General features: G+C 48.8%; 1 protein-coding gene across 1 annotated transcript in view; it reads right to left on the bottom strand.

Annotated features, from left to right (window-relative positions):
* The window catches only part of COL4A2 (collagen type IV alpha 2 chain), a 172,860-nt gene that overhangs the window by 99,970 nt on the left and 46,539 nt on the right, over window positions 1–26,351 (bottom strand). The gene's annotated exons all lie outside the window — the stretch shown is intronic.

The raw sequence follows: 26,351 nt of genomic DNA, 5'->3' as shown, positions 1-26,351 counted from the left end.
AAGTCAAAGGGCATGAGAATGGGCTTCCCAATCCCTAAAGAATGGTTTGCAGCTGCCCAATGGAGTAACAGCAGCTGAGTTTATGCGTGGACTTGCATAAAACTTACGTGAAACTGGAAATCCTAATGCAAGCGTTTTGAAATGGGATTTGGTGGGGTGTCGATCTGTGGATGTGAGCCTGGACCAGGCTCTGTCCCTGTGGCACAAGCGTGGGGGCAGTATGTGGCCGTGGGCTCCCACCCGTGGAACCTCTGGCTAGCATGTGTCGGGGGTCTCTCTGGCTCTGACATTGAGGATTTCAAGGTTCTTGTCCCAGGTTATTATGTAACCTTTGGGACCCCGTGGAGACACGGATGCCACCCACCTTCCACGCGAGCCTTCCTGGGATTCCCCAAGTTGAAGGAGACTCTAGGACTCTCAAGTGCGGTGGTCGTGTCTTAGAAACACTGGCATCCTTCCACCTCGCGATAGCACGAGCTCAGTATGCACTTGTGAATAAACGGAAGAGACTGTAATACTGACAAATTTTTCTTCAAATTACTCTGTGCCAAGTAAAACAGGCATTTAATAAAATTGAGCTGGTCTGACCAAGTAAAATGGTACAGTTGACTAAATGTGTTTGTTAAACATGGATTTTTTTTTTTTTTTTGGAGAGGGGATTGAGTCAGTACGAAGTGAGGTGTTTAATTTTTTTTTTTTTTTTTTTTTTGCTTTAGAAACGTTTAGGGCTAAAAGCACGTTCCACAAGCAGCAAGGCGGGCAGCGTGACCCGCACGTGGCTAAACCTCACCTGCGCAGGCCGTGTGAACGGTGCTGGACAAGGCAGCAGCATCCCAGAGCGGGAGCCTCCTTGCTGGGGTCGGGCCTGACTCCAGGAACGCTGGCGATTACACGTCATGCTCCTGGGACGTCCGTGTGTGGGAGGCGATGCTGCCCAAGCCGGCGGCCCCCACGGTGGCTCTGACGCCCAGCTCTGACGCTGTGGCTCGCGGGTGTGTGACTGCCGTTAACTCATGAAGGGTGGCTTCCCTCCAAACCATGTGCGAAGCCGTGTGAGTGTACGTGCGTGTGCCTGCTGGCGATACAGCATGACGTCTGCCAAACACTGGGGGTGTTTTAAAGACTGTAAACGCCCCCCAATGATGCACCACTTTACAGGAAACAAGTGATGGGATTTTCTAACTTGAACGTTACGGGGTGATGGGGTCGGCTCCTCTGTCCCCTCGTACAACTTGGTGTCCGCTCTGCCCCTCATGCTGGCCAGTGGCACCTTCTCTCACTCTGGGGCTGGGCCAGGACCCCTCGCACACGCTGACCTGCTGGGCCCGATCCAGGGGCAGCAGGGACTGATCTGGGGGCAGTGTCCTGCCCGTGCCAACGTGAGCCGGAGCGGTCAGGCACAGGGAGGGCGGGCCTGGGGCTGGTGCTCCAGGACACGGGAGACGAGGAGGCAGGACTGCAGGAGCCCGCAGAGAGCTGATTACGGGGCGGCCCCTCCTCTGTAGGGGGGGTGAGCAAGCACCCGTGAGGGTGAGGCAGGGGCAGGCGGGCAGAGGGACCAGGACGAGGGATGTGTGGGAACAGCAGGCAGGACAGAGCCACGGGGAGCCCACGGGTGGTTCCAGAAGCCACGGAGACCAGACCACTGAAGCCGGAGCCACATGCTTTATTGCGCACCGAGTCTGAAGTCAGAGCCATCTGTGCCTCTCAGGACTACAACGACAACAAATGGGCCGATGAAACCCTCCTGTGTCCGAAGGGGAATGATTTTCTTTCTGCTGACTCACCATACGCAAGCCCAATGCCATGTTTGAAGTCAGAAAGCACGGCTCTCTGAGGGATGAAGTCTGCCCCTTCTATAAACACATTCCTTCCGACAGCATTCACGCTGCTCTGTGGTCCCCAGTGCGGCAGGGGTGCGGAGCCTGACAGAGCACAGAGCTCCGTCTCCTCATTCAACGAGTAAAAATAAACTCTGAACTTTGGGCAGACGAAAGGCCGCGGTGCCAGGAGTAGAAACCTTCCCTTTTCAAGTAGTGTCTGGGACACCGGGACACGCCCTGCGCTCAGGGTGCCAGGAAAAGCCCGGCGTCCTCGTTCCACCTCCTCCCGGACGGGCGGCAGCCGTCCCGGCGGGTGCGGGTGCAGGAGCCCCGCCGGCCGCCGCGACAGCAAGGCTGTGCTGACCCGTCCATCACTAGGCCTGCTCCGAGGTTTCACGCTGCCTGAAATCTCCCTTACAGCTTACATTTGGCCTCCTAGGGGACAGTCTGAGGAATTCTATTCAAGTCAAGCTGAAACAGGACCTGCCCCTTACTTTTCTCCTTGACCATTTTTGGTGTTTTACTATAAAGCTTGTACTGTCAAGTTTCCTTAACATAATCCTCAAGAAATACCAAAAAAGTCTGTTTTCGGCCATACCATTGACGTGGAAGCTTTCCAAACTCTGCCAGTCACGTGTATTTGAATTGTGGGTAACTCTTTACACTGTAAAGCCCTCTTCTTGAATAAATGTCCAGTGACCCGGAGCGGAGTCCAGAGCAAAGCAAGGAGCAGGCCCAGGGATCTGCAGAAGGCGCCTGTGCTGGCTCTGCGTGCACAGCTGGGCCCCCGCAAGGAGGGGGCCCCCGCTTTCAAAGCCAGGGTCCGGGAGAGAGGAAACCTCAGAACCACGGCTTAGAAAAGGACATCACAACTTCATGGCCACAAGCCTACTTATGTGGCCCCATAACTTGCTTCTGAGTCTCATGGGCTGAGATGTGTTTGGAAAAAACAAAACTGAAGTCCCAGAAGGCATCTATACTTAGAAACAGGTGTAGGCCTCTGTCGGGGCTTCGGGGGGCCCAGAGCCGCTCTACAGCGTGGTGCCACCGATGGCCAGCCACGCCCTCTGAGCCGGTGTGGCATAACCAGCGGACAGGTGGAGTTTGGCCAATAATCGGCTTGCCTGGAAAGGTACCGTTCTGCCCCAGATTTCAGAGATTCTCCTGATGTCGAGGAACAGCGGTAACAAAAGCCCCAAGCCTGCCAACACGTCGCGGTTTCTCTTATCAGATGGACTTAAGTGCTGTTGTCAGGACCTGAGGTGGCTCAGCCTTGGCCGTCAAGGAGGCTGGCTCCCGATGTTTAAGGAGTATGGCTTATGTCGTGCACCTGCTACCCGAGAGTTCTGAGATGGCCTAAGTGAGTTTTCTGGATAAACATCCATTTAACACCCGACCTTGGGCCAGCATCAACGGACACCTTTCTGAAGGCCCTCGATCCAGACGGCCAGCGTGGGGGCGTTGGTCGCTCCTGTGTGATTATTTAGACACACTTGCTCTCTGCTCCCTCCTCCGTCTCTGCCCTGGCCTGTGATCTTTTTGAGGGTAAGAATCCTACCGGTCTTTTTTTTTTGGAGTTCTCTACACAGAAGGTGCTCAAAATTTACGTTTGAGGGCTGGGTGCAGAAACGGTAATCGACAACAGGCAGCCACCCAGATGGCACATTACATGGCCGGTTGCCTTATAAACGTCATTTCTCATCTCCACATCAAACTCGTGGGCTATTTTAATTTCTGCTTTAACAGATGAAGAAGAAGAGCTCAAAGCTATCAAGGAACGTGCCCGGATCACGTGGGTAGACATGACGGTGCTGCGATTTGAGTGTGGTCGTCTCTGGAACCCAGTCTACACCCACTGTACCATGTTGCATACAAGGCAACACTGGGGTCTTCTTGGAAAGCTAATACTGAAGTCGTTCTCATGCAAGCACGCATCCGAATGCCTTGGGAGGCTTGTTCCCCCGCCGACCGCAGGGCTTGTCCCCAGGGTTTCAGACCCAGCTGGTCCCAGGAGGAGACCTGAATGGAAACTGACTGTAGCTCCATGCGTCTCGGCTCGGCCTCAACCATGCGCACCGTTCCTGGCACCGCTGCGCTTTAAGCAGCAAATACCGAGTCTATCGCGTGCGCCTCCCCTCCATGAGACGGGCCCAGATTTCTAAGCCCTTCTAGTTCTTCATTTTTAAAAAAATATTTATCTTTTTTTTCTTTGCTGTCAAGTTGTAAGCATTACTTCTTGCTTCCCTCCAGAGACATTCCTTCTATCTCCTCCTTTTTTCTTAATTCCTTCTAATCTCATGTTTGCTGGGGAAATGGACAACTAAGCCTGCTTTAGCCATCTGGCTTCTTGCCTTCCTCATGGACCATTGCTAAGTGCCCACTTTGTGCCTGGGAACAGCCTGGTCCAGCAGCACAGGCCCAGTGGGGGGCAGAGGAGTCGGTGACTGACCACAGAGGCCGCTGGGGGGCCACAGAGGCGGGCATCCAGCTTGGCGGGGCAGGCCGATGGTCGGGAGGGGCACGCCCAAGAAGGTGAAATTGGGCCAAGTCTTCAGCATGCTTCGGAATTAGTAAGGGAGGGAGGGAGGCGGGAGGGAGCTGCGGGAAGCAGTCAGGGAGGCAGAGTAACTATTTAGAGCTGGCTGGTGGCCTCGTTGGACGAGCGAGTGTCGAGCAGAGGCGCCCACCTGCGAACTGGGGCACCGGGCGATCCCTCAAGGGTTGAAGTTGCTGGTAGAATTCCCTCAGGACAAGGGACGTGTCCTGATGCACTAAATCACAGAACTGGGTACTTGCCAAGAGTTCACCTCTGCCTCTCCCCTCTTTTCCTAAGGTGGCAAACCCCCGGACAGAGTCGAGAACAGACGAACTGTCATGGCGTCGCTATCTCCAGGATGCTCCTCCCACTGTCTTCCGTGGGCGCCTCTGTAATTTATTTATGTTTATCACCTAATTTGCATGTCTGCGGGGCAACCTGGCCCCTTCTACATGGTTTTCTAATTTTCCTTTCCTTCACACAAAGTGGGCCGCCGGGGCGAACACGCTGTGCTGTTGGGCTTGTTCTTACTTGTGCAGCAGTAAAGGGATGGGATGTGCTGTCGTTAGGGTCTGGGCACACGTACTCTCCGCAGTGCTCCCCCTTCGCTGGCTAGTGGGCCACCTCTCTTGGTGACCACACGTCAGTTTGCACGAGAGCGTAGCTTGGAAACAACTAAAGTAAAATAGGGGCGCCTGGGTGGCTCCGTCGTTAAGCGTCTGCCTTCGGCTCAGGGTGTGATCCTGGCATTATGGGATCGAGCCCCACATCAGGCTCCTCCGCTATGAGCCTGCTTCTTCCTCTCCCACTCCCCCTGCGTGTGTTCCCTCTCTCGCTGGCTGTCTCTCTCTCTCTGTCAAATAAATAAAGTCTTTAAAAAAAAAAAAACTAAAGTAAAATAATCATGGATTTTTTTCCCTATTAACTTCTTGGTGTATTATGTTTATAACACCTTCTACAATCTAAAAAGCCAAGAGGAAAAATATCTTTTCTGGACCTGATACAAACCTAGTAATGTGGTCCTCACGACCCACAGGCACTACGGAATATTAGTTTCTACCAACTGAAAATGTAATTAGTTTCTGAATCCATACCCTGTTGGAGGGAAACTCAGTGAAGTACTAGTTTCCAGGACTCAGGGACCCCCTCTCTTCCTGCTGTTCCCCACGAGCACTGGAATAGCAGGTACGGCAAAGAAAATCAAGCAACAAGAAATGAGTTTCGTATTTTTTTCTGGATCTTGTTCTGACATTACCTTCCATTGCTGGGGAAAGCCAGGGTCCTAGCACGGACACCGGGAGCACAGCATTATCACCCCAAAGTCTGAGCAGTTTCTTAAATAAAAAAGGGTTTTTTTTTGTGGGGGAGGGGGTAATGTGATGCATCAAAAGTGATGTTTACAAGAAAAACCCAGTGGAGTTGATTCTCTGCCAGAATCTTATGGTTGAAATTAGATAAAATCATCAGTGGAATTTTGTGTACATATTTTAAACAATAATACCCATAACTCACAGCAAACTGCCACTCAACCCCCATCTGAACCCTGTTTTTTGAGGTTAACAGAAACAGAAATCTATTACCATGGAATTGAGTATGAATCTTTAAAAAAATTACCTGCAGATCATTTTTCTCTTATTCAAAGTGTACATTTTAAAATAGGAAAAATATGCAACTATTTTTGACCTCCTTGAAAAAAACTGCTTGGGAAACACAATGAATTATTCACTCCTTAAAGTCAGCAGCTGGGTCTCCTGAAGGTAGGAATGCAAGGGGCTGTTCTGTTGTGGTTATCGACGTCTTGTATTAATGTTCCTTATACTTGGGTCAGATCGAAGGGAATCACTTACTTGCGGACATGGGATTTAAATCTCAAATTGTGAAAGTTTAATGCTAAAGTATTACCCCGTGTCCGTAACATTTAGCAGAGCCTCAACCTCACGTACTTTGTATAACAGTGTATTTACTTTGAGTGCGCCGCTATACAGAGTTTCCGCCCAGAGTCACCGCAGACAAATGCTGCTGTATTTGTGAGGTATCTAAGGAAAGCAATGATTCACGTCTTCGCTCCTCAGCACCTGTTTTGATACTTGGCTCACCGGCAGGGCCGTGATTCATCTCTCTCTCTCTGGGGAAGCAGGCAGATGATGGGTGCGCATTGTTCTGCGAAAACTCCAAGTCTCATGTTTTCCCCTCAAGTCTTTTAAAATGTGCTGTGGAAAGAACGTCTTCCACTTGGCTCAGCCGCAAGGACGCTACAGCGCCGTGCAGCTGTGTCTGAGAACAAAGGTCCTCCGCGAGCCGATCGCACCGTAGCTGCTTTGCTGGAAGACATTTGGAACGGAGACGGGCTTAGCAAAGCATCGAAGAGGTTTTCCCCTGCATGCATGGTTTGATGGGTGCCAATCCTTTCAGACCAGCTAGGTGGCTTTCACTCCCTCCGCCGTGAGCGCGGCTGTCCGACAGCAGGACACAAAGGAGCCACGAAGCACGCGGCCGTTGCAAATGCCCACCTGCCCTACTGAAATAATGCCTAACCACGTGTGGCATCAAGCTCCCCGGGGAAGCACGACTCAGCAGAAGAGCTGATGTAAAATCGTGGTGCAGGGAGAGGAGCCCTTGGCTACACCGTGTATCCCTCATGCCTCTCTGGGGTGCCTACCATGACCTCTGGTTTACCAACACCCCACCGGGGCACTTGCCTGCCTCCTACAGCTGAGGACGGGTGACGTAGATTCCAGCCCAGGCTGAGCCCGGGACTGACCTTTGGACAAACAGGTGGATTCCTGGACACAAACTGCAGGTGGATTAAGAAGCACTTGATTACCTGAGACTCATTTTCTGACCTGTCCTTGAAACGGAGCCCTGTCAGGTGTCCAGTGCAAGTGTGTTCAGTTGTGGGTGGGGGTCTCTCATTCCAAGAACTCGCTGGCCAGTAAGACAGTGACAGGAGCCGAGAGCTTGTCGCCCTGGCTTAACCATCATTTATTTCCCCTCAGGAATGATGGCGCCATCATTTAAGAAAGTACTTCATTTTTCTAAAGAATCCATGGTTATTCAGATGTCTACGTGACTAAGGCTGGGGTGGGAGCATCACGGGAAGGGGCACCCAGAGTGCTTGTAAAAAAAATCCTATATTCTGAAATCACACACACACGTGTGCGTGGGCGGGTGCAGGTGATGGTCTTACCCCTAAGGAAATGTGAGAATCTAACGAGTTAGCACATGTACAAAAATGAGCACACTGAACATACTAACATTAAAAAATTACTACTTAATAAAAAATGTTAACGCCTCACAGGGGAGAAGCTACGATCACTGCGGACTGCACCAAGGCAGAGGAGGGGTCCCCTTTCTAGCGGATCTCCCCCAGCTGAGGAGTGAAACTGACACGTGGTGTCCACGCTGCTGCAAAAACAAAAGACCTCAGTATTAACACGATCTGCTTCATCTGGTCCTCAAAATGCCGTGGAAGATTTCTTTCAAAACCTGCCTTCTAAGAAGCTCATGGGGTTAATAAGCTCTGAGCGAACGTGGATCTCCCCCAGCGGGCTGAGGGCCTCCTGTAACCCGCTCTTCAGAGAAGTTTGGTTAGTCAGCAATCCAGACATCGCACACGCGCAGAAGGCATGAGGACGGCATGAAGCAGAGTCTGTCTCTCCCTAACGGAGGGGCCGGGAGGCTGGCAGGAGCGCTGGCCTGCGAAGGGCTCATTTGGACGCACATAGGAAAGCCAGGGTGACAAGGGAGAGCCACGAGGCCAGGGAAAGGGGAGCAGGTGTGCAGGGGCACGTGCAGGTGGACGTCCCCCCACAGGCAGGTGAGGCTCTGATGCAACGCCTTCCTTCCCGTAGGTGCCGAGCTCGGCCACGCCTCCCGCATAACCAGGACCTCTGACCCTGCGTCGCGCCCACGGCGTCCCCCACCCCACACACGTGCCTCCTGCCCCACCATTCTAGCCATGAGAAAAGATGCCGCGAGAGGAAACGAGAGGTCCCATGTCACGCACGTAGGAACCAGCATTTGAAAGCAAGCGTCCTGGCTCTGGGGTCCATGGCCCAACTGCTATGGCCCCTCCAGACTTGGATCTGGGGGCACCTCAGGAGGGTGGTGGCGTGCAGTTGTGGCTGTTGAGGGAGGTCTGCAAGCCTACCCCTCCCCCTCCCCCCCGGTTCTTCAACGCAGGGCCTGGCAGCTGGCACACAGTAGGAATTCAAACATTTGCTGAAACAAGCACAGAAATGAGAAGTAGGACGGGAAGGTCACCAGAGGAATTCTGCACGGGCTTTCCTGAGCTCGTCCAGCACACGTGCACGCATCCCCTCCTCCCGGCTCCAGCCCACTACACTCGCGCCACGTAATTCTGCTGTGGGCCACCCAGCGTGGCAGGGTGCTTCCGGCACCTCCAGCCTCCCTAGGTGCCAGGAACACCCTGTCCCAAGCTGTGACAAGTGTCTCCAGACTCTGCCCAGCATGCCTGGTGCAGCCACACTAGACCATAGGTCTAGTCTCCGCGGTGCCCGAGGACTAGGTGTGCTCCTCTGAGTCACTGCCAAGGACACTTCGAAATCCACCTGCCGCTGCCACTCCCATGATCCCCTCACAGGCGTTGGGGAGCAAACCAGGGGACACAGTGGTTCTGTCTCCTGCGGACCAGCTCTCATTCGTGATTTTGTCCTACTGATATCGACACATGGCTTTCCACCGTGGTCCTGTGGGACAGGTGGTCTCTCACCCCGCTGGGGCCGAGGAAAGGTACCCAAGGATTACATTACTTGCCTAAGGATAGGGTAGATCAGATCGGAAGTATTTTTCCTAGTCTTTCAGAGAGTTTCTAAGTCTTGAATAGCATCCAAAGGCTGTCCGTAGAGAACGCTACACTCAGAAAGTGCCTATTGGGGCAGATTTAAAAACGAGCTTTGTCACAGATGGAATCTTGCATCAATGGTTTCCTTGTAAAACAGATCTTACTGATTATTTTTGTTTCTTGTAATCAATTTGCTTCAGTTATTATTTCTTCCCAGCTCTTTAAATCAACATTAAAATCCTGTCTGATTTGTTGTAATTCTACAGTCTTGTTCCCTCCTGGCGAGGCTGCTGGGATGTAGGAGCCCGGGAGGAGGTCCTTTCTAGACCCCAAAGTCTCTGAATTCATTCCATATCCATTTTCCTTTGGACACTACTCTTTCCCTCTTGTTTTTATTTCCTGATGTCTCTGCTTTATTTGCAGACTCTGTGATGAGCAAACCCCGGATACTTATCCTTACAAGACTAAGAGCCAGTATAAACGGGGTAAAATTAAAGATGCATGCATCTCACTTTTAAACACTATTCCCAGGGAACAGAGGCCTGATGAAGCCTGTGGAAATTCTCTATTTCACATTGTAATCTGATTCAAGACACCTGGGCCATCCCCTCTGCCAGAGTCACTGAAAATGTGACAGCGGTTTTAATGTTCTTTTGAGATGTGCTCGGGCCTCTGACGGGTTCCCACAAGCCCCATTTGTTCTTTCTTAGAGCAAACCCTTCTCTATTCCAATCCGGGTTTTGATGGCTAATAAGAAAAACATTTTGACGATACGCATTTTATTTTTTCAACCAGAAAAGTTCTGCAAAGAAAAGCTTTGTCAAAAAACGCTTGCAATATGTTTAAATTATGTCTGAGTAAAACCATTAACTATAAATTAGGCTAATTTTTAGGAAGCCTGGGTTCAGGGGATTTTACTTCTTGCACATGCTTTTCTATTACTTGAATCTTTAGTCTTGTTTTACCGAGTGGAACTCAACTTCATGGCTCTCTCCACAATCGAGGCAGGAAAAGGTGGGTGTGTGTGGGTGAGTCTCTAAAGAGGTGACCCCAGGGCTTATTTTGGAAGGCTTCTCCTGGGGTCACATAATTTCAGGGGTCCCAGCAGGCCCGCCCTCTCGACGGCACCGTCTTAACTGGAGGGAGTTCACCCATAACCCTGCCACCCCAGAAACGTCCAGCTGACTTGCATTTTATGTGATGACGAGGATGCAAGTTGTGGAATCTTCAGGGAAAAATAAGATGCTCATGATAACGTCCACCTTTTGTTGAACACGGAGAGCCTGCCAGACACAGAATGAGGCATTGAAGAACTTTACCTCACTGGGGCTACATCAGACGGGCACCTCTATCCTGTTTCACAGAGGAAGAAACTGAGGGTCAAGGAATAACTGTGAGTCCTCCACAGTCACGAGACATAGCGGTAGAGGTGGAATCTGACTCCTAAGCAGAGACTCCTCCCTGCCGTTCTCCCACCCGCACACCAAGACCCCGGAACACCTTAGCACGAATGCCACAACCCATCCACACTGCATTTCCTCGTACTGCAGGATGTCTCCCATATTTCCCGTGTCAGGGGGTATGTTCTAAAGTGAAAGGGCCCTAGAAAGAACAGGGCTTAAAACCAGGGGTTACATGAATTAGTTTTGGGACTGAACAAGCCTCTAAGGAGGCTTATTGTCAGAGCTACTCTATTGCCCCCTCATAGACTAAGAATGACCTGAGAAACTCCCAGTCCATTCAAGGGGGTTCTCGAACTTTGGGAATGCTTCTGAAGAGGGCAGAAAACCATGTATTTAATGAAACTCTGGCAGTACAATCAGGACGACGTTACAGGGGTCAGATGGGGCGGGTGGTGGGAGAGATGAGTAGGAAGGCGGAGCCCAGTGGGAGCAGAACAGTTGGTGTTGAGGGAAATGAGGAGAACATTTGCCATATTTGGAGAGCCTTCTGGTTTTCAAGTAGGAGATCTGCCAATTCATGGAACAGAGCTGCCTCCAGAGGAGAAGAGAAGAGGATAAATACAAGCAGATGGGGAAAGGATGGATTTTTAATTTACAAAATTGTGGCTTTATATATTTTTGTTTCTTCTCTGGCTTAGTGGTTTTGTTTAGAAAAAGAAATAGTTGATGCAGAAATTATAGGTTGAGAAAGAAAAAATAATTAGGAACAACCGAGTTTCAAATGTGCAACATGATACTCAGATTTTAAAGGGGGCCCTCCAGGAGAAGTCAAGGGTGTGGGCTCTGGGGCCGGGGTCTGACTTGATTTCCTCAGTGCCAACGATGTAACTTTGGACAGCTCACTTTCTTGTTTTCGATTTGATTTCCTCAGCGTACACCAAGGGCCACATCACAGTCTCTTGTGAGGATTGTGAATTAGTGAATGCAAAGCAGTGGCAAGTACCTCACCCACAGTTTACCACCAGGAAGTGCTGGGCACCATCATGGCGCACGGTGACCCAACTGGGCACCGTCTTCTGTTTCCCTTTAATTCACAGCAAGTGCTAAGACAGAACCTGATGCAACTGTCTTATTAATAAAACTTTGGTTCCACTGAAAACTCTCAAGCTGGATAATTTGAGGAGCTATTCCAGGGTTCTTAGTCTACCCTGCAGACGTACAGAATCTGACTATGACTGTCAAGTACTATGTTATCTCCTTGAAGAGCTGAAAAGTCCAAAAAAGAGTAAAGATAGAATGGATGCTCACCTTAGCTCATGTCTCATCGACTTACAGTTAAAAAGTAGTAAAACAAAAATCACAGAGATAAGATGAAGCCAATTTAACAGATGCTGAAAGATGGCGGGATTAAGATGTGGCGGATTTTCATACAAAATTCAGCAGAGTTGGATATAATTTCAGGGGTACCACAGATTCCCAGAGTCCCCAAGCCCTGCTAGCGGGATACTTCTATCCTGGGTGCACAGCCGAGTATCCGTGAGCCGTGGCTCTATCAGAAGGCGTGTTCCTCAGCATGGGAAACACCCTCAGGGTGTAACAAAGCCACACACAGAAATAGGAGTGAAGCCTTTTGTTTCAATCCTACATGCTACAGAATTTCTTAGTACAGTGCTTTGACTGTAATGGCTGCTTCGAATCTGTTATTAGCTGATCCCATTGGAAGGAGTGTTCTAGGAGACATTTTGATTCTTACTCGCTAAAGCAAAGAAGTCTAATAGTTCACCACCTGGAACCTTTTATAATGGACACTCCGTGAAGGTAAGATCAAACACGTTCTCGAAAATGTACTAGCTACCAAAAGTCTGATTAAATATCAAGGAAGGTCGAGAAGGCTACCACGTGTGGAACATTTTCCCACCTACAAGATGCCTTTGCAACACACTGGTGTTCGTTGGGTGGCACGTGTGAGGGGACTCCTGAACCCATCTGGGTATCCTGCAGCCCACGTGAGCTACTGAAGCAGACCAGGCCCTCCAAATGAGTAAGAGCGCTGGCAGGAAGAAGCTACAGTTGGATCATTATGATTCTTTATTAATTGGAAAAACAGGTAGCGGACATCCCACCTCTGAGAAATACTATGTGTCCAAAAATAAGTGTTTAGTCACTACACCATATGGCTATTCAAAAGTGGGGTAGATGGTTCCATAGTGGCCAACATACAACAGAACCCACACCAAAGTTTGGAAATAAAACCATGTGAACCAGAACAATAATCTTCCATAACAGGCATTGTGCACACCCCAGACAATGGGAAATTTAGACGCACAAACAAAAGACAAACAACAAAGCCTGCCAAGAAGGCATAGGAAACACCTGCTATGTTTAAAAAATGGAACAAGATACTAATGATTATTTCATATGAAGGTTTTAAAATTATATATATATATATATATGCATATGTTTTGCTATAGTGACCACAAGGTGGGATTTAAAGTACTGCAGAAATAACTGTAGTTTAAATAGGAAATTTTGTCTTTCCAGGTTTCTCTATTGTCAATAGGACAAAAGATTGTTATAGATGGGGAAAAAAAGCTTACTTGCCTTCCAGAAACAGCTCATGTTAAAAACGAATCACAGTTCTATCCAAACAGTAAGATGCCTCTGAATTTGAAACAATAGTGTAACACTGATGATCTTGACTGAAATGATAACACTGGGCAGATTCCCCAGGAGCAAATTACACAGAACAGCACTTCTCCCTTCCTCGCCCTGACCTGTTGGAAGGAGACTCTCAGATTCTGAAATAGCTCACAATCTGCAGGGAGGTAAAATGGGTCAATTTGACCCAGTCTTCAGAGACAGAAATGTTATTTTTTTTTCTAGGACAAAAATGTCTGTTGAGAGGTTTTGGGAAAGTGTTTCTGCTGGTGCGTGACCCCACCCTGTGTCAGGACCTGTGCCCCCGCTTTCAAAGGAACCACCTCCACGGTCCTCCGCGGGCCCCGGGGTGTCTGGCTCTGGGAAATCAATGGCACCATTGTCAATAACTTCTGGAAAGATCCAACTGTATGTGTTTCTTTTATGTTCTAAATTTCCGTGAAATACAGTAAGGATACTTGGAAACTCCCAGAGTGGGATGTTGCATTCTTATCTAAAAACAAAGCGAAGGTGAGGGGATTCCCCCAGTTATTCAGGGTGGGAGTGTGGTCCTGGCAGTGCCCGCAGCCCCTGCCTCCCTTCCTATCTGTGAGCCAGCTCCCTGCCGGTTTATTCTGGGAGTTCCTGTTGACGCACAGCCAGCAGAATATAGAGATCACTGGGGCACATGGGGGGAAATGGGAATGACACACCGAATTCCTGGAACAGCCAAAACCAGACCAGAAGAGAAGTTTGATCCCAGAGTTCTCTCCTAGGACAGTGACACCTCCCCATGTTTCCTAAAGAATGCGGGATATTCATGCCCAAAGGACAAGGAGGTCTAGAACACTTGCTGTTTTCAAAAATAATCATCAATTCCTGGGCAAAGTGTTTAGGAACATCTGGACTAGGTTGGATATAAAAACTGGACAAGTGTAATAAGGCAGTAGTGCATTCTCATACAGTTTAAGGGCACTCAAAATACACAGGAGGCTTCATTTTAATTTCTAAGATAAGATTAAATGCTAAAAATGACTAAAATGCCATGTTGAGCGTGTGATAAAGGGTTTTCTATGATAGCAAAGTGCTATTCTCCTGGAAACATGTGCACATCAAAGATATAATATTTAATAAACCTAAAATATGTAATAAACCTAAAGATATATATTTAATTTTTAAAATATATTTATTAAATATATATGTATAATATTAAATAAACCTAAAATATATAATAAGCCTAAAAATAACCCCAAAATCCTGGGGTTATTTATTGTATCTTATATACCTTAATTCTAGGAGGAATGATCTTATCTGGGAAACTTTCTCAGCCCGCTCCCGTGACTGCTGGGAAGGGACATGGGATGGCAGTCCAGGGCCCCGCGCCCTCCGTCAATGCCAGTTTCATGGGACTAATCTATTCAGCCTTCTGATCAACATGAGATTTCCATTACTCATCTTTCCTTCCAAGATAACTGACATTTTTGAAGGGCACCCGTTTTGTTAAATTTTATTTCCTTCTACTAAAGAAGTCTTTTTAATCTTCGGGAATTCAGGAGTTTGTTTTCATCCACAAAGTTCTTTTTGTTTACTTCCTTAGTCTGATTATTCTACTCAAGGGTATGCAGATGGCCACATACCCCTTTTGATCAATGCTATCCTCAAAATAAAGTCCTAAAAATATCAGTGGCAATTAACATTTAGAAATCTCCTTTTTGGTTACTAGCCATCTTCATGGAATGTCTGTGTTTGAATCAGCTCAGTACTGGACAAGTAAGAGAGAAAGACTCAGGGTAGAACACCCACATGCCCCCATCTCCAAGTCAGAAACGCTGGGTGCATCTTTCAGCAACCTCACAGCAGTCAAAGCAAAATCCTGGATTGGGGTTCAAAAATTAATTGTATGCATGGAAGACCAATAGTCAAAAAACAAAACCAAAAAGGAGCACAACAAAAACTTATTGAAAAAAGGCCCTGGATTTTTGGGTGGAAGTACATCCCATGTGAGCCAATGCAGGAGCATGTTTGGTGAAAAAGGGGTGACAGGATTTTATGATGGGGTTCAGAAGTGTAGCATCCAGATCCAGGGAGGAAATAGTTCTGTGCCCTCCACACTGGTTAGGCAGCTGCTTGAAAGCTAGGTTTACATCTGATGGCCAGGACCGAAGGAGAAAAAGGAGAAACTCAGAAGAAGGTGATGAGGATGAGGTGACAGTCTTCATATGAGTGATGGGTCAGGAAGTCAGGGGTCCAGTGAAAGCAGCAGCTGAGAGTTTAATGTGAAAAAGGTTAGGAGATTGTGTGCTTTCCTAAATCCTGCTGAGATCAGTACATGTGGAGGAGAAGGAGCTTTGACTGAGGGTTGACAGAGGAATGAGCAAAGGGAAAGCTCACTGGGGCAGAGGGGCCCGGGCCGGAGTGGCACGTGGGCACCAACATCTGGGACACCCATGTTCATGTGTACTGGCGGGTGGGATGGGGGAGGGCTCCTTCCTGCAGGGGAAGCAGGCTCATGTTAAAGCTAAGCTTTTCCTAGGGGGCAGTTTCCTCGAGAGCTCTGGCGAGAGCAGCCACGGCACAGGCTTATTTAACTTCTTGTCAATGGCATGTCTGCCACTGGGTTTCTTTTAAGTGAAGCCTATGAAATGAATCTTAATATCTTGAAATTTTAAGTGGGTCTCAATGTTAGCTGCAAGTCTCAAAGGAAAATTCTGATGTTGAAGGAGAGCTGAACTTTTTTGGTTCAACGTTGAGTTAGGAGTTAGATTATTTTCTTATGTGATAATATACTACACTTTTCATTAATGGAGTTTTGAAGATGGATTTTACTCTGGATATATATAAATCTATTCTGAGTTTTGTTTATTTTTCCAGGAAAGCCCTCCAAGTCCAGAAGGAACTCTCATCAGTCTCCTGTCTCCTTCCCTTCTTCCTGGGTGGGACAGTGGGGAGAAGGCTTGTCAACGTACTAGACCCATAATTCTCTCATTCTCTGGAGAGAAATACAAATATTTGTAAAATATCAGGTGTTGAAGGAGGAGGAATTCACCCCAAGGCCTCCGAGTGCAGGAAGCCTGGCCTCCTCCTGCTCAGCCCTCGTTCCTGCTGCTGTGGGGACGTGGCTGGTGCCCCTGGCTGCTGGGGCATGAGATCTGCCCCTTCTCTGGGCTGGGCTGGAGAGCAGGATGTTAAAAGCCACATAAACAGAAGTGAACTGCTTCCTAGAGAATTACGGAATTCTGTGAATTTTGTCCCATCTCGTTGCAGACTTGTGTATCCTCAGAGGCCCTGGCAACACGTCTTCTACCAAATCTGAGAAACGCTAGCTTTGTTGACAGATGCTAAATACGGGTGCAACGCCTCAAACTGATCTGGATGCTTGGGTTCTTTTGAAATACGACCATTATCCTCACAAGGCTTTAAAAACGCCATTATCGCCACTTGAAGTGTATTTTTTAAAAAAAATTTAATTACTACCATGCAGAGCTAAAACATGCCAGCACTTTAATTTTCATTACAGGGCCCAAGCTCACATAGAATTCATTCGTCCTTCTGTTTCTTTATTTAAAACAGATTTTAAGTTTGAAGAATAATTACAGTGCCTCGCAAAGACAACAGTTTAATAAAAAACACCAATGCTGACAAGGCGGCCAAGGACTGTGAGGCCAAAGATATTATTTACCCAGCATTAATGACTTCCAATTCATTTCCACTTTGTTTTGCCTTCCCCGTCCCCCCTTTCTGGTTCCAATCCTTGAGGAATTATGCATCCCAGCAGTGTTTTGGATACAAAACCTTCTGTTTCTATGGTGGGATTTTTAAGGTCCTCACGGTGGCTCAGGGGGAAAGGGTCTTCAACACAGGGTCTGTAGTGGGTTACAGGGACGGCATTGCCCGCTTCCATTCTTTTAGAATTCAAACTTTTAGGCTGGACACAGAGAGGGAAGGGACAGGGATATTTTGACCTTTCCCATCAGTGGGGACATATGCCTTTTTGAAGGCCTACTTTGTACTTCCCATGAGTCAGACATGGGACGACTTGAATGATTTAGTTGTCTACACCACAATGGGCTAGTTTGGGTGGGATGCCAGAGGGCTCAGAATCACAGGCTGCTCAGGATCTCAGGTCGGGCAGCTTCTTCAGAAAATTCTGAAATGCCTAAAGCGGTTAGAAATAAATTTATTTTATGCTCATCCAGCCGCCAGTGATGCACATGGTGTCTCTCTGTGACTTTGACGGACAAGTGAAACGCCCTCCGACGTGTGGAGCAAGAACATAAAGCAGAGACGGGAGGACCCTGATTCCCTTCTTCCCAGATTACCCCCGGGATGTGCTCATTTAGGTGGCGAGGTCAAAAGGCCCTGCAGCACGGAAAATGTGCGCAGCTGGTCTGGTCATTTCTGCCATTTTTCTCTCGTTACTATTTTACTATCTTCGAAGAAAACAAAAAGTAATTTCAACACTGCCACACGCTCTACTCGTTTTCTGTTTGTTACAGAAGCAGCCTGCAGCAAGAGTACGTGGACGCGGCGTCCAGCCCCTTCTAAGACCGCCCACCTGGGAAGCACTTTGAGATGAACTGTGCGGGCAGGTGCGGCGCTCACGCTCGCTCCATAGGAAGACCAAACCGTGCGAGACACTCTTCCCGCGCGTGAGAGAAGACAAACTCAGAGCAAACATTGCTATTTTTAGAATTACTTTTAGAAAGCAAATCAAGTTTGGTAACAACCTTGCTCTGGTCTTTTTAGAAATCCTGCAATTGTTTACTAAGAATGAATTGGAAGTGAATAAAACAAAACAAAGGTCTTTGAAGACTGGTGCTCTTTCTGTAATAGAAAGGGGAAATGCTTTAATGCTATACTTGTCAGAACATTCCATCAGAAGGTAAGAAAGACGAAGGGCTTCTCGAGGCAGAGCTTTGGTTAGGTCTGGAGAACAGTAGATATGTTCAGTTCTCTTTCCCCTGTCTACCAGCAGTCTTTTGGAGTCTGTGTGAGATTTTCAATTGAGACACAACATCATTGCTATCACCATTATCCCGAACTGACGTTCTATTTTCCTTAAAGCCATGAAAGGCCATTTCCCTACAACTGTCAACTCTGGGCCAGAGCCCACTTAATCCTTTGGTCACCACCCCCAGGGCCAGAGGCTGGTGTGGACAGCCTGTGTCCCGTGGTTCTGCTGGCTCCAGCCGCCCCCAGAATCCATGGGGAGCTCCCAGGGGCTCCTCCACCCGCTCTGACCAGCCGGCCGGCCTCTCAGGGCCAATTTTGTGCTTCCGCAAAAACCATACTTTCACCAACAGTTTGGTGTTCTGCACACACACACACACAATCTGATCACAGTTTATGGTCAAGGGCTTGGGAGAACAGAGACCTAAGTACAAAAAAAAAAAAAAAAAGGTTTTCTCTCAACGCAGCTCCCTCTTCTGCTTGAGCTCTGACCATGTCTACTCAACACGTCGTCTGTTTAGGTGTAAATTCCGAGGAGAACGTTTGGATACGTGGTTGTGTCTGGGGCACCGACTCAACCATGTTCCGTGAGCCACACCTGGAATCTCGAGCACAGCAGGATTTCTCCATCATGAAGGGATGTGGCGCGGGCTACCAGAACAAGCGTTTGGGTGTGTTTGTATGTAGTGTTCACAAAAAGAGGGAAAATGGAGAAATCAAATAGGAGAACGTTGAAAATTCTTCCTCTGCACTCAGATACTAAGACAGTCAACATGTCAATGCTTTATTACTCGTCAGTGAACATGGACTGCTCCTGTCGGAAATGTGATCTCTGCTAACGCCATTATTTGTCAAATATCTGCTTGCCATCAGCAGCCGTGTCTCAGGCCATTCTCTGGAGGCTGATGAAGGCGAGGCCACAACCACTGTGATTAATCTTCACCAGTGGCTTCCCTGGCTTCTCTTATTTAACTATGTGTTTTCCTGGCAGGAAACAACGCAGGGTAGTTTGTCCTGGGGGTAAAGAATATGGTGATTTCAACGATAATGAAGACACATTTTCTCTGTAAGCATTGACTTTCAGCCATCAGATTCTGTCCAGAATGATGTTCTTTGAGTCCACTCAGTGACGCAGTATTATAATTTTGTCTTTTTAGGATTTTAATCATGTATTCTTCCATTTGGATGAGCTCCAAGCTGGCCCGTTTTCTATCAAATCCTGACTTGTGTCATAATGGTCCTTCTGACGAATGAAATAATTACCATACTGGGCTGGCGAGAGCGGAGAGTGGGCCAGAGCTCCTGCCATTGCTTTTCTCTTCTCCAGCTGTGCCATTAACGCATCTCTACAACAGCGTCCTGAAGGCCTTGCTTTATGAAAATGCTTACTTGATCTTGCTAGAAAGAGAAAGAATAGCCTGCTGTTCCAATGCTGAGGGCTGGAGGACCCAAGGTCTCCTGCACCAAAGGAACTGGGCAGGGAGTTTCCAAAAGGGGAGGCCCTGATCTGAGCTCACATTGGAAACGCAAATTTCCCGCAAGTGGCTGCGGGCAAGGTGGAGGGTGTAATGAATCACGATTGGCACAGACACCGCTTTCAAAATGTCCTGCTTGTGGGTCTCTATGTTTTTGAGATAACATCCTTTCTGTAAAGAGATAAGCCCAGCAGCTTGCAAAAACCAAGTCTTACTTTCGCAAAACCCTGATTTTATCTTGTGCTTTATTTTTGTCTAGGACTTGATATCTAGAACATTCTTAGAGATTCACAATGAGTTCCTTGTCTCCCCCGCTCTCCAAGTCCACACTCGCTAGAACTGGGATCTTCACCATGGCAGCCACAGAGGCTATCGAATTTGAATTTTCATTAACTAAAATGAACTAAAATAATTTCACTAACCACATTTCAAATACTCAAGTAGCCGTGATGGGCAGCGTAGATACAGAATATTTCCGTCTTTGCAGTAGATTCTTTTGGAGAGCATGGGGCTAGGAAGCTCCGAAAAATCAGGGATATTGACTGCTTTGTGTACGTCTGTCCTCTGGTGCCGAGACGGGAGTGGACACGTGGTAAATGCGTAATCAGCGTGTGTCGAATGAACACATTTGTTTTCCAATTCTAGTCGCCAGCTATGGCCGTGTGTGAGTTTCATGGCGTTTTCTTTGGCTAGAACTAGACCCCAATGGAAGGATCAGCAAAACACGAACCTCGCCAACCACCCCACAGGAAAAGCTCTGTGACTTGACTTGTAAGTCACATGCCTTCTCTAGGGACGTCTCCCAAACTGCTTCTCACCTCCCCAAGACTCGGACACAACCTCCTCACCGTCCCTGACTTTTGCTCTTGGACCTTGCCTGCCCCCAGTGTTTCCCTTTGCCCCTGCTGTTCAGGGCACCCCCGTTCACTCACGCACCCCCTTCTTAGACAAGTGCCTTGTCTGTAGATGGTACACGATGCTTGTGTGAGTGTTGAATGCGTGTCGGCTCCCACGGCTAAAAGGAAGCCGGGGTTTTCTTATGACGGCAAATATATAAGAAACGTCACTTTAAAAGCACATCACTGGGGCGCCTGGGTGGGTCCGTCGGTTGAGCGCCCTACTCTTGGTTTCGGCTCAGGTCATGATCTCAGGGTCCTGGGATTGAGCCCCGCATCAGGCTCTGTGCTCAGTGAGGAGTCTGCTTGTCCCTCCCCCTCTGTTCCTCCTCTCTCTCTCTCAAAAATAAACACACAGGAATCTTTAAGAGCACCTCACTACAAGTGATCAAGTTAGGTGGACACTGTCTACACCTCTTGGAACACCACTCCCACTGCCGAGACTAACCCAGCAGGCGAGGTGCTCAGCCACCGCGGCCCCGGATGAGGCAGAACCAGCGCCTTCCCAAAACTACACTAAAAGAACCACACGACTTTGAAAGCGGGTGAGAGCTATGTGTGGACGGGGTTCTCCAAGCCCCGGACCCAGGTGATGTCTCCGCTCTCTCTGAGTAAGTCGCCATCCTCTCTGGGCTGTGACAGCGCAGGAAATAGCGCAGGTGGCTTCCGTGAAGTGTGCGGAGTGCACCATGAAGAAGCGTCTGCCTGCGTGGAGCTCCGGGCAGAGGTCTGCGGCGGCCGCGCCCTTGCTCTTACCCACCCGCGCCAGTGTCTGCGGATGCCGCGTTGCCATGGAGACCTGCGGCGGGCGTGGACCACGAACGGAGGCTCTCCCCACGGCGCTGCGGGGCTCTACCTGGTTTTTGGATCCGTAGTGAGCCGTTTCCGTTTTACGTTGAAATCCTGGCTATTCGCATGTGAGGCTGCGGTTTGTGATGGCAACACAGGACAGAAGGTTCTCTCAGGAGCAAGACTGCAGCTCACTGCAGAGAGAAGACCCTGCCGACCGCGTGCGTTCCTGGCGGCTCTGGACCCCTCTCCCCCTCTCCCTGAGCCTAGGCCTCAGCTTCCTGCTTTCCCGTCTTGGGCGCTGCCCTTCTGAGCTGACAGCAAGCGCCAAACACAGTGAGTCTTTCTGCTGCCCATTCACCTGCCTCCACCCACCTCCGCCAGTCCTCTGTCCACTCTTCCTGCTTCCCCTTTCACTCAGCGTCTCTCTGCTTTCTTTTGCTTTGATTTACGTTGTTGAATTTAAGGAATCCTGTGAGGTTAAGAATTATTTACTCATACTTTGACTCAAGTCCAGGGACCCACAGACTGTGGGAAACTCTCAGCTGTAGGAAAGAACACAATAGCTACACACAGCCTGTGGAGGGCTGTGGCCACCCCGCACGTGAGACTCCTCTCTGGTCCTGTGGCTCGCGCTGTCAGGCCCACGGGGGGCGAGCATGGCTGGCTGAGTGCTGAGTGCTGGGGGACATGCCCGTGCCCTCACGCGCGGGCTGAGCACAGAGTTCCGGGAACCAGCTGAAGCTGTGGGTTCTCTTTCTCCCACTGTAGCCCGACCATCTCAACAATTCCCAACAATTCGGACTTAAACAGTGTCTGGTATTTATCAATTTCTAAAATATCTGGCTGCTCAGGGAAACAGGTGCCCTGTGAAGGTTGTTGGCATTAAAAAGTTGGAATAACCTATCTGTCCCATTTACAGTCAAAAGCCAAAGGGTTGGGGGAACGCGAACCTGCCTAAGGAACAGAAATAATTAAAACTGACCTCAGTTGGAAAAACCCGAGAATTTCAGGACCCCTTTAGGTAAGTTAACGAGCAAGGACAAAGCTGTCTCTATTTGCTCAACCAGATGCCTCGCCTGTGCTCCTTACGGCTTTCTGTGCTATTAATCTTCACGCCACCCGGAGCACCACTCTGCTCCCACAGAAGGGCTGTAACAGACGCCTCCAGCCAGCGGCCCTCCACCCCCACGGAAGAAGGGAAAATATAAAATATATAAAGAAAGAGAGTAAAACGAATAGAGACAAGTCAGAGGGCCACACCACTTGGTCTGGTGCTGGTGATCCTAGGACCAAGAGTGGTGAAGGAAGTCTGAGAAGTCAGTCAGTCGACTTCCTTTGTGTCTACAACACATGGAATATTGGCAAAGTAGGACTAACGCGTTTTCAGTACTGCAATATATGCACAATGGTTTACTTTAAGTGCAGATGGCAATCAAGTACTAATGCATTTCTTTTTTTTTTTTTTTACATTTTATTTATTTTAGAGAGAGAGAGAGTGTGTGCACACACATGGGGGGAGGGACAGAGAGAATCCCAAGGAGACTTCCCACTGACTGCAGAGCCCGACGCAGGGCTCGATCTCACGACCCTGAGATCATGACCTGAGCTGAAATCAAGAGTCAGACACCCAACCGACTGAGCCACTCAGGTGCCATATTAGTTCATTTCTTCCTCCTTTCTTTCTTTCTTTCTTTCTTTCTTTCTTTCTTTCTTTCTTTCTTCCTTCCTTCCTTCCTTCCTTCCTTCCTTCCTTCCTTCCTTCCTTCCTTCGATTTTATTTATTTATTTGACAGAGAGAGAGACAGCCAGCGAGAAAGGGAACACAAGCAGGGGGAGTGGGAGAGGAAGAAGCAGGCTCATAGCGGAGAAGAAAGCCCAATGCAGGGCTTGATCCCAGGACCCTGGGATCACGCCCTGAGCAGAAGGCAGATGCTTAACGACTGAGCCACCCAGGCGCCCCTAGTTCATTTCTTAAAGTTATGTTGAATTCCCGGAACAACTGAAAAGAAGGTTGGAGAACTGACCAGGGAGTCATAACTTGAGGAAAGAGGGCCAGACCTCCTTTCATCTGGCCCATGTCCTTTTCCTCCATCCCCAGAGAGTCCCCTTCATATGGGAGGAGGAATACAAGCACAGAATATTACTACACTGGGGAAAGAACTCGTGCAAAATGTCTGAAAATTGCGTTTTGTTCTGGACAGAATTGGAGCAGGTCATTTACCCCCCATGTTGGTGTCTTCCTTCCCTCCCGTGTGAACTAGGGGACGGGGTCTAGATCACCCCTCTGCACCCTCCAGCTCTGGCCAGGGAGTGAGAAGTGCACACCCAGCTGGGACATAGCCTCTGCCCTACATGCCCTGGCTGCTGGAACCGTTGACCCACAGGCGGGATGGCTCTGTCTATGAGAAACAGTCCTCCCCCTGCAACAACCCACCACCCACCACTTAGGGCCGGAGAAGATGTTTCAGACTGAGCTTATTCATTTGGTAACACGAGAATTCATTTGGAATCAGAATCCATAGCACATTCGTGATTTCTGCTTTGAGTCCAAGTTATCCAGTAACATACAGTTTCTGATGTCGGCTGTCACCATGATGAGGAGCGAGTGAACTCTACCCCGTGTCCATATAAGGCCGGGCTGCCCACTGCTCGGGGAGGGGAGAGCTCTGCAGTGAGGCATTGTCATCCCTGCTCCAGAAGCTCCATGGGGAAAATCTATGGCAAGGGCCCTGGGGAAGCTGTGGGAAAGAACGAACTATGCACTCAGCTCTCTAACGGCAGAATCTGTCCAGCTGCTATTTTTATGCATTACATTACTTTCAAAAAATATTATCAATCCAAGAGGAGGACGGAAATAGCTCTGCCGTCTACAGGAACACATCTGGGTAAATCTGTTAATTAACAAATGTTTAATGTACATATACTCGGCCTGAGGAACTGAAATGGATACTGTATCTTAAGCATTTGGAGGAAGTAGACCCAAGCGTCCTAACAGCAGATACCCCCGGTGATGCAAAGGGCTGAGCAAGTGATACATAGTGTCATTTCTCTCTCCTGCAGACGCCTTTCCCTACCACTCGCCACCAGCATTTCTAGCACCTTGGTGACTGATGCCCAACGGTACATCCAGGTCCCCGGGGCAGCCCCGGGGCTGACTGCTAAGACACCCCGACTTCTATCTGCAAGGTCTGGGGCAGCGTGGGGCGCTGGCCAGTGTGGGTGTCCATTACCTACTTTACTTGGTAAGGTAGAGAAAAGGTCTTAGGCTGTTGTGTTAATGAGGGCCGAGGGGAAATAAAGAGCTCGATGCAAACTTACCGAATTAGGAAGACCCAGGGACCCTTAGAAATCTCCCTCCTAATAACTGCTCTGAGAAGACCCCTGGCATTATAAGTACGTAACTATGTAGATGGCATCATATATTAAAATAAATTATAATGCTAAGTGAAATAAGTCAGCTAGAGAAAAACAAATACCATATGATCTCACTCATATGTGGAAATTAAGAAACAAACCAACAAACAAAGAAGAAAAGAGAGAAACAAAAAGCCAGACTCTTAAATACAGAGAACACACTAGTGGTTGCCAGAGAAGTGGGTGGGGGGAGGGATGAGACAGGTAAAGGGAACTGAGGCACACTTATCTTGAGGAGCACAGAGGGATGCACACAACTGTTGACTCATCATATTGTAGACCCAAACTAACGTAACGCATGTTAACCATCCTTAAATGAAAATGAACCGTCTTTACTGAAGAACAAAATTCACATAAAACCATTAGGAGAAATGTTAAGAGATCAGTTCTGCATTAAACAGTCATAAAAAAGTGAAAAAGAATAGACCCAGTAAGCTTGTGCTCTGTTTGGGTTCCGTTTGGCTGATCACACGGAGAAGAATGCGGAGTCTCTCTGGAGCTGAATTCCCTCCCCCCAGGCGAGTCCCGCGGTATCTGTAAACCACCAGTTTCTCTTCCTCACGCCCATATAAGGCCGGCTGCCCACTGCTGGGGAGAGGGGGGGAGCAGCGAGCTCTGCAGTGAGCCATTGTCATCCCTGCTCCAGAAGCTTCCTGGGAAAATCTATAGCAAGAGACCCAGGGGGATTTTAAATCTCACCAAATGGCTTCCATATATTTAAAAAATACTCAGTCCTTGCGAAATACTGATGCAAACCTTCAATTAGCAATTCTTAGAGCAGAACGTCCCCATTCCAAGCAGAGCAACCTTGAGAACATCTACTGCAAGGGCTGTCCCGAGGATGGCAGCCCGGGGAGGACCCAGCACGTGGGGACCGAAGCCTCCTCAGGGGTGATCTTCGGCATGGAAAGGATGGTTGGTCAGTCACCCATCAGTGAGGAAGACCACCACATCAGTAAAGGGGCTCTTTACCACAGATTTTACTTTATTTGGCTTCTGGAGGGGACTCAGGTCGGAGAGGGTGTGTGGTGTCATGCCCAGCCACAGAGGCCAAGCTCCACCGAGACGAGTCCTCCTCCTGGGGATGGGGATGGGGACCGCAAACACTGACCGCGGGCTTCGGGGTGGTGAGGCGCATTTGGAACACCCACGGGGTGCTGCCGTTTCTGATTCAACAGCGAAAGGGGACGCAGGCAACACCTCCCAACGCCCCTCCCAGCCCGGCCCCAGGCCGGCAGGAGACCCCAGGGAAGCATGATCCCAAGGCACGAAGACTCAAAAGACTCTGGGTCATAAAATGAAATACTGCTCCCCACACGAAAATGGGCTTAAACAGAGAACTATACACAATATCTTTTACAAATCAGTAATGCTGAGACCCAAACATCAGCTTTAATGGCTCTGGGAAAGCCAGTCCCTTTGAACACACTAACCCCAGTATCAGACCGTAATTCAGGTCCTGCCAGGGTCCTGGGGATAATGGGGAGTGACCACTATCTCTGACTTGGCTGATGAAATTTGCCACATAAAGGACATTCGGGGGATGAGTAGACCAATTTTGAAAGTGAGAGTGACTCTCCATGGCAGGAGGCTCGTGCCCTCTGGCTGGAACATCTACACG

This window comes from Ursus maritimus, unplaced genomic scaffold, assembly GCF_017311325.1.
Source record: "Ursus maritimus isolate PB19 unplaced genomic scaffold, ASM1731132v1 scaffold_10, whole genome shotgun sequence".
Classification (NCBI taxonomy): domain Eukaryota; kingdom Metazoa; phylum Chordata; class Mammalia; order Carnivora; family Ursidae; genus Ursus; species Ursus maritimus.
This window is presented reverse-complemented; position numbering and strand designations above follow the sequence as displayed.